We start from the raw sequence: 10738 nt of genomic DNA, 5'->3' as shown, positions 1-10738 counted from the left end.
GGGTATGGAGACTACTTAAAAAAAAAAATCTTTGAAGAACAGAAATTGAGAGTAAGAGTTTTAGAAATTTTACTGGCAATTTGACAGAGTAATTTTTTTTTTTTTAAAGATTTTATTTATTTATTTGAGAGAGAGACAATGAGAGACAGAGAGCATGAGAGGGAGGAGGGTCAGAGGGAGAAGCAGACTCCCCGCCAAGCAGGGAGCCCGATGCGGGATTCGATCCCCGGACTCCAGGATCATGACCTGAGCCGAAGGCAGTCGCTTAACCAACTGAGCCACCCAGGCGCCCTTGACAGAGTAATTTTATGTGTGCTGAGTTTAATAATAAAGAATTTGGGCTTTTATTTTGTCTTTTTAAACTTTCATTTTTCTAGTAGTTTTATTGTTTTATTGTATTTTACAAAACGACCAGTTCACAATGTATTAAGAAAAAAACCAAACTGGTCTTTAACCACAGTTTGAGAAACACTGAATTAGACCACAGAGACTTTTGAAAATAGGACTTTGGAAAATGAAGATGTACTATCCACATGCAAACCACTGTCATTTTAGTTTAATGATATCTCTGTCATGCTTTGTAGTTTCAATGTCTTTAACTCATCTGAAATTCCCCCAAATGATACAGTGACATGGTGAAAATGCTGGAGTCTTTGCTAAGTTTGGCTCTATGCCACCTACAATCCTGGCCAAATGGTTTAAGTCTTCGAGCCCTGGCCTCCTCATCTGTAATAACAACAGCACTCACCTCAGAGAGGTGTTTTTCTGATTAAATGGAAGAATATATGTAATACACAGAATAGTGTCTGGATCAAACATTGTAAATGCAATAAATGTTGGATATTAACCAGCTGCAGTAAACACTATTATAAAATGGAGATCATACTTAATCTATCATCATGAGAAAAGTACAGATTAACATGTTATAATTACCCATTAAACATTTAAGCAATATCACGTACAAGACCTTTTGGCGGATACCAGGATGTAATCTTTGTCCTCCAGGAGTTTAGAATCTAGCAGAGGATATTAAATACACACATGGAAGATGTGTGTGGAGTAAAATCAAGGCCATCAGAGGAAAAAATGAAGTAAATCAATTTTTTTGATTCCTCTACGGAAGCAAGAGGTTTTAAAGAGGACAATGTTTGAGATGAACCTAAAAGGATGGACTGATGTTTTAGAACTTTGAATGAAATATGACACAGAGAAGTTTCAAATGATCATGATATATTAAGCTAATATTGATTGGATATTAAATCAGACATAATGATTGATGTCAATATGTACAGTATGAGCCCCTCCCCAATTTTTATTAAAATTATTCATATAAAGGCCTAGATGGAGAAATTAAATGATTCTTTCTTGGTGGTGAGATTATGGGGAATATTTGTTTTCCTTATTCTTTTAATTTTTAAAAAATTAAAAAGTTTTTTTGATATTTAAGATTGTATAAATATGTATTTTACCAGAGTAGTTTTAAATTTTTTATTTTATTTTATTTTATTTTTTACAAAACTACTTTTTAAAGGGCTGGGTCAAATCAAAGCTGCTAATTTAAGTATAACTTGGTACAACCTTTACAAAATCATTTTGGCAGTTTGTATTAGTAACTATAAATGTTTGGATATACTTTTACCTAATGATTTCATTTCTGGGTATTTATCTTAAAAAATCTACATTCATGAATGTCCTGTGATTTCTTTGTAATGGCAAAGAGAGAAGGGAATAAGTTATGTCTAAGAATAGAGAATTCAGTAAATTTTCCATGTCCACTTAATATAATTTTATACAGCTGTTAAAATGCTGATGAAGCTTATGAGAAATATGAAAAATGCTTAAACATGTGAAAAAACAGGACCCAAAAACTGTGTGCACTTTATGATAACAACATTGTAAAATAAATATGCATGGGACAAAATATCTAAAAGAAAATACACCAGATGCTGAGAGTGGCCATGTTTGTGTGAAGGAATTTTTCTTTATTGTCCTCATGTTCTACAATGCAGTTAAAATTATTTTTACAATGAAAGCAATTATTTTAAAGCCTGGGTATAAAAAGTTTCCTCAGGGGCGCCTGGGTGGCTCAGTCGTTAAGTGTCTGCCTTCAGCTCAGGTCATGATCCCAGGGTCCTGGGATCGAGCCCCACATCCGGATCCCTGCTCCGCGGGAAGCCTGCTTCTCCCTCTCCCACTCCCCCTGCTTGTGTTCCCTGTCTCACTGTGTCTCTCTCTGTCAAATAAATAAATAAAATCTTTAAAAAAATAAAAAATAAAAAAAATAAAAAGTTTCCTCACTGACACTCTGATTTGAAAGTACTAAATTAATTGAGTATTAATTACCTATTCTATATATTCCTTTATAGTTCCTTAAGCTTCTACAGACCACATTTTGAGACTGTCTCTCTAAAGTTTATCTATGTGCGGTCGTCCTGCCATGATTTGCATAGAAGCGAATGACAGAAGGGACTCTCCTTTTACAAATGAGAACTCTGAAATCCAGCCTTCTAAGCTGGTAGCAGAACCAAAATTGGAACCCAAGTCTACGAGGATATTTAATAGCATTTAATACCATTTGCAGCTCCAGATCCACCCATGAGTGCTAATAAACTGGTCTGATCTATTGACTGAACATTGGCGTTGCTACCTTTCCGGCTCGCCTGAGGGTTTGATTCCTTTCCTGGAGCTTTCGCTCTTCTCCACCACTCGGGGGCCCGCAATACTTCACGGTTTTTAAGTCCCTCACTCTTTCCGTGCCCAGCGTCCGCAGTACCGCAGAACACCCGGCAGGAGTCGCTGCAGCCCCCTCCCCCCGGTACCGCGGCCCCTCCCCTGGCCAACCGTCGATTGGGCCGGCGCGTGACGTCACGCCGTTTTAGCCAAACAAATGGGTTTCGGGGCGAGCGTTGGGCTCCGCCGCGCCGCGCTGGGCGCTCGGTCCGCCTCAGCGGTGGGGAGCGAGCCAGGCCTCCCGCCGCCGCCGCCGCCGCCGCATCGGGGTGTGCAGCCCCGGGCCAGGCCCCGGCCGGGGCAGGAGCGCAGGTGGGTTGGGGCCGCGGTGGGGCGTGGCGTGAGGGCAGCGCGGTCGGGGTCCTGCGGCGGCGGCCACGGTGGCCGCTCCCCGCCCCCTCCCGCCGCCTGCCTGCGCTCCCCGGGCGCGGGGCGGGTGGGGGCGGGGGCGCCGCCCGCGGGTCCCGGGCTCGCGGCGCGCTCGGCGCGTCTGTGGTAAGGGCCCGGCGGCCCGTGCCTCCTCCCGGGCCGGTCTCAGCCAGCGCCCTGGCCGGGCGCTCGGCGCCCCCGCGGGCCAAGGAAGGTCGAGCGGGCCGGCAGGCGGCAGCCGGGTCCCGGGTCCGGGCTGAAGCTCAGGAGATCACGGATAGGCCGTGAGGAGGCACTGGACCGGCTCTCTCCAACCTCCTTGCCCCGCGGTAGGTGAGGAAGTCGAGCTCTGGGTGGGGGTCGCCTTCCCTGGTCGCGCCCGCCTGGGCTCGGCCACCCTGTCCTTTCCGCCCCGGCGCAGGTGAGCTGACGCCTGCCCTTAATCTTCCTTGGGGACTGGGCAGGACGGGGGCTCGGAAGCTTCTCTCGCCTCCGGGCTGGCGCAAGTCGACTGCGGGTCGGCCCCAGTCAGCGATGAGGTCATAGTACTCTGGGTCCTCGTGTCTGTGACGTCAAGGGTTTCCAAGAGATGGGCTGTGATGTCACAGCAGGCCCCGGCTTGGACCTTGGCGCGCGGAAGGGCGGGGAAGACCAGGAGGGGAGAAAAAGGAAGTTCAGTCTTCTGTTGACGCCTGGAATCGCAGCGGATTTGAATCGAAAGTGGTTCGATATCCAGCATTTCACAGTTGTAATAGTTGTCAAGTTCTTTAACATCATTTCAAGCAAGCCTTGTTAGTACAGCTCAATATAAGACATGATTTAGAAAAATCTAAGGAGGTTTGGGGGGTTGAGTGTTTAATGTAAATGCCTTTCAGGAAGCTGACCTCATAGTTTGATGGTTGTGATTGGAATTGCTGAAGAAATAGAACCAGTTGGAGTGCTGATAATTCAATTTGCCTTACTCTTTTTTGCTACAGTCTTGAAATTATATACGGTATCTGCTTGTTTGCGTTTTTGTTAGAGAGTGGCTAGGAAGAGGGAGAGCAGATCTTAAATGAACTTTTTCTGTTGTGGAGGGATGGGGAGGGAAGTGTGAATTAATCCAGTATTCTTTTAAAATAATAATTACCTAACGATTTAATTTATCGAGGTTGTCTTTGTCCTTTGCTGTCATGGATAATTGAGGGTTTCCAATGGTTATAACTCATCAACAAGCCGTTTTCTTGCTTTCCTACTAAGACTGGGCTATGACAGTAACATTCCCAGGATGGCTTGTCTGGACAAGTAACTAAAATTTTGTGTGTATTGCTTTCAAATATGAAACTAACAGAATTTCATTAAAGTGCCTTGTCTGTGGATATTGTTTTTCTTCCAAAGCTTTCAAATGAGATCAGGCGACACCAGAAAAGAAGTGAGTCACTTGCCATTACTGACCCTTTTCAGGTATTTCAGCATATCAGTTTAATTTCTTCCTCTTTATAGGATCATTTAAATAGAGTCTAGTTTGAAAGGTAGTTGCCTTAAAATTGAAGCATAATTACAATTTAGGGTCTTCAGCAGGAAGCTTGGGTAGGAGTCCTCAGGCCTTCCTCATTGATGTTGATTTGTAATGGTAGTTTTTTGTTGTTAATACTTCATCTCCATTTGCTCTTTAAAAGTGATAAGGGATTGTCTTTCTGGATTTTGCACCAACATGCTGGTGGAAGTTATGCTGTGTACATTAACATAGGAAATGAAAGCAAAAATTTACTCTCATTAATTGTTGAATTTGACTGGAAGTTCACAAAAGAAGGCTTACTTCTAAATCTCATTTTGATCCTCACTCACCATACCCTGGAAATTTGGCAGCATTGTGTGTAATACTGAAAGTTTTTTTTTTCTTTTAAGATATTAGGAATTATATGTTAACAATGTTGATCGAAGGCTCAAGACAAAATTTGAGGCTTTGGATCCTCAAGACTGATAGTTACAGAGTTAAGGTGAAACTGCTGATAGTGAGGGTGTTAGCCTACTCTTAAGATGAAAGGATCATGGAAAGATACTATGTAATGAAATTGAAGGAGGTTCAGAAGGACACTTGCATGTGTCTTTTCCAAGTAACATTTCTGGGGCAGGCTATGTGGCTCTGTGTAAATTAAGTGTACTTGTGTATGTGGGAAGAGATGAAAGTTAAACTAAATGTGAGTTGAAAGACATTTAATAGTAATAATAATAATAATAATAATAATAATAATGATAAAATAGCCCTGCTTTGCATGCTTTTTTCCCTCTATTGTGTTTAGTAGTTACAAATTTTTTTTCCTAATAGAAAATGAGATAATAGGTTGAGAATAATGTCTTCAGTGTATTCTGATGTGATTGAGGGACAATGACATTTAAAAAAGCCAGCTTATGTATACAGTTTATAACTGTTTAACAAGCCATAACTCTTCTGAAACATTTTTACAGCTTGCTTCTACCTTTGGCAGGATGTTTTTCTACCCAGGCCTTGAAGTTTTGAGTCTAGTAGCTTTTACCTCTTATAAATGGGAATTTATTTGAAATCGGGTTTATTATTATTTTATTTATTTATTTATTTATTTATTTATTTATTTATTTATTTTTTAATCTATTCATGAGAGTCAGAGAGAGAGAGAGAGAGGCAGAGGCAGAGGGAGAAGCAGGCTTCCCACCTAGCAGGGAGCCCAATGCGGGACTCGATCCCGGGACTCCAGGATCACGACCTGAGCCGAAGGCAGACGCTTAACCATCTGAGCCACCCAGGCGCCCGGGGTTTATTATTATTTTAAAATGTCATGTTATTTTATTCAGTTACTGCACTTGAAAGGACGAAATCATTCATTCATTAGTGACTATAGCATCTTTTGGACAGGTAAAGCAAATATGAAGAATGAAAGTGCTGTATTTTGTGCATTTTCCAAATTATTTGGATATGTTTATTGGATCAGTTCTGTGAACACATAGAATTTAAATTCCTATGCAAAATTTCTACTTTATTTTTTGAACTTAAACTTATGCTCAGTTTAATTTGGAGTTTTGATATTCTAGTAAGCCTTAATCTTGTTTCAATATTTGTTGGGGGAGAACATACTAATCGTTAGAGACATCATTTAGTGTTACCTTCCAAAATTTGCAGCTGTTTAGAACCAGATACTTGAGGGACGCTACTGTGGCATAATGAATGCCTTCCTTGTTAAGTCATGTGTGACAAAGGCAAAATTCAGCAAGTGCATAATCTACAGTCCTTTGGAAGCATCAACAAGAAAGAGCAGATTAATTCCAAATGCATTTAGGTTATCTGGAAATTGAATTCTTGTCATTCTTTATCTTTGTATAATTTAACTTTAGTTGATGTTTATGGTATTTTGAAGCTGATGAACGTACTATATTATCTAGGAGAGTACTAATGATTAAAATGTAGGTGTTTCTTAACATTAGCTGAAAGAGTTTATCAACCTATCATTTCCAACTCCATCTTCTAGTTAGCTCTCCACAGAGGAGCCTCCAGATCTTCTCCTTTTAAATATTCAACTTCAGAATCCTAGCACATACATTTCCTGTCCTCAGGATAATGTAGGTATAAATATGAACCTAAGCATTAATATGTGTGATTAAATATTATTATAAGGCATGGGTTTCATTCATCTAACAGACAATTTTTGAATACCTCTATACCAGGTACTCAGCCAGGGACTGTGACATGCAGATGAATTGTCCTTGCTGCAAGGATCCTTGACCTTTGTGTTAATATTCCCTTGCCATGGAGGGCCATGGGTTTGAGGAGCCAGAATTGGACAAAGAGGATGAGCCATTTATGTTATGCCAGATTGGCCAGAGGTCTCATCTCAAGGTCAGTTTAAGGAGGTATTTAGAAACTCAGGTGAAAAGAATGGGGAACAGATTATCATATAGGCAAAGGGTCCAGACTCCACAGATTTCGATTATTCCAAAATGAATGGAGCTTAGTGAGTGAGCACTTTCTTTGAGTCAAGAGCAAGCGCTCAAAGCCAAAACTAGTCTGTGTAGGCAGTCTAAAATTAGAGCTAGAGTGAAGAGGTAGAATCCAGACACCCCACTCTGAGGTATGTATGTACGTTCTCTTTCTTCTGTAAGGATGTTCCTTTATTTTTTTTAATTTATCTTTTTAAAGATTTTATTTATTTATTTGACAGAGAGAGACACAGTGAGAGAGGGAACACAAGCAGGGGGAATGGGAGAGGGAGAAGCAGGCTTCCTGCCGAGCAGGGAGCCCGATGTAGGACTCGATCCCAGGACCCTGGGATCATGACCTGAGCCAAAGGCAGATGCTTAACCAACTGAGCCACCCAGGCGCCCTGTTCCTTTATTAATTATTTTCATTCCTTTTCTTGACAAACCTGCAAAATATGTGAGCCTCTCACAGCCTTCATTTCCACTTTATTTTTATTTTTTTAGAGATCTTATTTATTTATTAGAGTGAGCGAGCGAGAGAGCACAAGCAGGGGGAGTGGGAAAGGGAGAAGCAGGCTCCCCGCTGAGCAGGGAGCCCGACCACCCCTGGGATCAAGACCTGAGCCGAAGGCAGACACTTAACTACTGAACCACCAGGCGTCCCTTCCCTGACATTTTATTTTGAAAAATTTTAATCACAGAAAAGTTACAAGAATTGTTTGTTGAACAATTGAATACCTAAGTACCAACAAACGTAGATTCTATAATTTATAATTCATATTTTGCCATATGTACTTAGCTATCCATCCATCCTACACTCCCTCTCTTTATCCTTCATCAATCCATCTTCTATTTAGTTGTATTTTTACTCCCAAATACTTAAGTGTGCCTATCATGAACTCTTTGTTTACTTGTTTTTTGTTTTTTTAAGAGTGAGAGTGCACGAAGGCCGGGGGTACAGGCAGAGGAAGAGAGTGAGAATCTTAAGCCCCACTTAGGGCTGATCTCAAGACCCTGAGATCATGACCTTAGCTCAAATCAAGAGTCAGACGCTTAACTAAGCCACCCAGGCACCCCTGTTTACTTGTTTTAAGGTAAAATTTATATACAGTAAAATGTACAAATCTTATGTATACCATAGCCTAACCTTGGACAAGTTCATACATCTTTGTAACCTATAACCCTGTCAAGATATTAAACATTACTATCACTAGAGAAAGCTCCTTCATGTACCTTCCAAGTCAATTTGATTAACTTTATAATCTTCTGCAGTCTTACTTCCACCAGTTTCTTCTGAAACTAGCTGTTCAAAGGTCCTATTTTGTTAGCACATTTGAGTAGCATTGTGCTAGGTGTTCAGAATGTAAAGAAATGAAGAACACAACTTCTATTTTCTTTAAGCTTACAATTCATTTTGGGTTTTAGTTAGGGGTTGGTGTCTGAAAAGAGATAAGTAAATGTTATATGAATTCAGAGAAGGCAACTGGGTCTGCCAGAGAAAGCTTCCTAGGTATGGGTCTTGAATTGGGCCTTAATTTTAGAATCCAGAGAAGAGTTGGGTTTTGGTTTGTTTTTTATTTAAATAGATTGTATGATTTGAAGTTAGAAGTTATTGTATTAAGGAACAGTAGCAGGGGGGATGGGTTAGCCTGGTGATGGGTATTAAGGAGGGCACGTATTGCATGGAGCGCTGGGTGTTATATGCAAACAGTGAATCGTGGAACACTACGTCAAAAACTAATGATGTACCGTAGTACTGTATGGTGACTTAACATTACATTAAAAAAAAAAAAGGAATAGTAGCAGACAAGTGTGGTTGGGAGTGAGTATAAACATTATTTTATACCCAATGATAATTTTTGAAGAAGAAAGTAATGTAAAAAAACAGATTAGGGGCACCTGGGTGGCTCAGTCGGTTAAGGCATCTGCCTTCAACTCAGGTCATGATCCCAGGGTCCCTGCTCCATGGGGAGTCTGCTTCTCCCTCTTTCTCTGCCTGCCCTCCCCCTGCTTGTGCTCTCTCTCTCTCTTTCTCAAATGAATAAATAAAAATCTTTAAAAAAAAACCATTAAATTTTTATCTTGTTTGTTATCTCTGGTATTTGTGTAGATGACTTCATTTTTTGAGTTCTCTCCTTTTCTTGGTTCTTTGTCTGTCTGGTTTCTCAGCTATGCTGGCATTTCTTTCTCTTCCAGATTTAAATTATTGAAAGGTTTTTCTTGACTGTTTATTGTGTTCTTTGGTATCTGACCCTTAGCTGTTAGGGCTTCTCAATTATAATTCCAGGTCATGGCCACATCTGTATTCATAAGCTGTTAACTCTTACTAGGTTTCTGACTGCTAATAGGATGCTGCTTTTTGTATGTCCCTGTTTACTTTGTACTTGTTCAAGAGTCTGTAGCAAGAGCATTTGTTTTAAGTAGTTGTAGCAAATGGGATTTATTAAGAAAGAAAGATGTACCCCTGGGCTGAATGAATAGACTAGAGAGAGCTTTTAGGAATAAACCCCAGAATGACACTGCGGAATTTGCCTGCTCAGGGAGCTACTGCCATCGAGGACCATGTTGTTGAATCAGAAAGCTGCTGCCACCATACCTGACAGAAGTTTAACTTCCTAAAAAAAGGGTAGTTTAACTTCCTTGGGCATAACTATCATTACATGTTATTTTTTGCCCTACATATCTTATGCAGGTATGTCTGCTTAGCCACACTTAGGTCAAATGTGAAACCTTAGTTTCAAGGGCATCTGGAAAATGTAGTTTTTAGTTGTTCAGTCTCTATAAAACAGGAAATCTATGTGAGAATGGATTGAAGTACTGAGTGACACTCAGTTTGTGAAAAACTAAACTCATTTTCCCCAGATTCCCTCAGTGTAACAAAGTCAAGTCTTTCAAAATTTTGCTGTTTCTGTGCAAAGACCATGAGTATTGTTCTAGTTTCCTGAGATAGGAACTATTGAAATCAATTGTACCATTTAGATTTTATGTTCTGGGTATAACAAAACCAATTCAAATTTATTAGCTCACAATACTGTAAAGTCCAAAGGTGAAGCTTGATAAATTGTACTTATGTGATCAGAATTTCATCTTTCTCTCTTTTCCTTTATTTAATGAGCTCTGCTTCTGATATGTTTGTCCCTTTGTGGTCCCAGCATGTTTGTCAGCAGCTCAAGGTCTAGGTCCTCATGCCAACAAATCCAGAGGGGAGGGATGAGTGCTTCAGCAGAAGCTGTAGGGCAGGGCTCTTGACCTTTGTTCCTTCCTCCACTCCTTTGGCAGTCTGAAGCCTATAGGACTCTTCGTGGGTTATGTTTATTTTATTTTATTTTTATTTTATTTTTAAAAAACAGTTAAGAGTAACAGTATTTCACCGGTGGCCCTCAAGGCTGGCCAACCTCATCCCAACTTGTGGAGGGGGTGGGGCACCAGTGTCCTCCCACTCATTTTACACCTCTCCTGTCACTTCACCATGCCAGACTAGAGTGAAGCTCAACAGGGTCGTCTTTCCATGTTCCCTTGGCTGTGGTTTTGCTGGATAGTAGGTAGGGACAGTGGGAATCTTGTTCCTGTGCATCACTAATTATTAGGTGGTGAGGCATTTGGCTACCTTAAGAGAGTCCTAGTTACTCCCATGATTTACCCAGGCTTCATTGAATTTCTTCACTTTGACATTTAGAGCACTGGCCAGAAATCACATCATGTCAACACC

General features: G+C 40.8%; 1 protein-coding gene across 2 annotated transcripts in view; it reads left to right on the top strand.

Annotated features, from left to right (window-relative positions):
- The first annotated feature begins 2977 nt into the window (after positions 1-2977).
- The window catches only part of FBXO34 (F-box protein 34), an 87280-nt gene continuing 79519 nt past the window's right edge, over positions 2978-10738 (top strand). Inside the window, exon 1 of one of the 2 annotated variants that reach the window (XM_034992480.1) lies at positions 2978-3042. The gene's annotated coding sequence lies outside the window, so the exon portion shown is untranslated. Of the gene's footprint in view, positions 3043-3151; positions 3429-10738 lie in introns of those variants that run through there. The other variant, XM_034992482.1, reaches the window with a different exon arrangement.

Source organism: Mirounga leonina, unplaced genomic scaffold (assembly GCF_011800145.1).
Source record: "Mirounga leonina isolate KUSES-001 unplaced genomic scaffold, KU_Mleo_1.0 Mir_82, whole genome shotgun sequence".
Taxonomy (NCBI): domain Eukaryota; kingdom Metazoa; phylum Chordata; class Mammalia; order Carnivora; family Phocidae; genus Mirounga; species Mirounga leonina.
Note: the sequence above shows the minus strand (reverse complement) of the source record. Positions and strands in the feature narration are given on the sequence as shown.